This window comes from Sinocyclocheilus rhinocerous, unplaced genomic scaffold (assembly GCF_001515625.1).
Source record: "Sinocyclocheilus rhinocerous isolate Xijiao unplaced genomic scaffold, SAMN03320098_v1.1 scaffold468, whole genome shotgun sequence".
Taxonomy (NCBI): Eukaryota; Metazoa; Chordata; class Actinopteri; order Cypriniformes; family Cyprinidae; genus Sinocyclocheilus; species Sinocyclocheilus rhinocerous.
In genome coordinates this window covers 2,234,346-2,234,710 of record NW_015635305.1, presented here as the reverse complement: position 1 = coordinate 2,234,710, position 365 = coordinate 2,234,346, and the positions used below count along the sequence as shown (strand labels likewise).

The 365-nt window shown below is 38.4% G+C and overlaps 1 protein-coding gene across 4 annotated transcripts in view; it reads right to left on the bottom strand.

Moving 5' to 3' along the window:
• Positions 1–365, bottom strand: part of LOC107746841 (drebrin-like protein A) — a 38,339-nt gene that overhangs the window by 4,009 nt on the left and 33,965 nt on the right. The gene's annotated exons all lie outside the window — the stretch shown is intronic.

The window sequence follows — 365 nt, the reverse complement described above, 5'->3', positions numbered from 1 at the left end:
GTTTGGTCTTCCAAAAGAGGACACGACTACAAATCAGTGGTTAAGTTGTATTTACAACTAGGGATGTAACGATTAACTTTGAAAATCTTGAAAATCGATTCAAATATGTGACGATTCAAATCGGTTGAGATGCTAAACAAATCGCGAGGGTAGGAGTTTATATGAATGTATGACTGAGGGTGAACTTACTGTCTTTAGAAAAGTTTAGATGGTATTTTTTATTTTCATCTTGCCTCTGTATAATGCATATTAAAGTTCATAAGTGCAGCAGCTGCTCTGTTTACAGCGGAAACCAATGAAACGCTTTAAGCGCCACCTGCTGGCACAGAGTGAATCTGCGTCTCATTCAGCTCATCTGCTGTTTC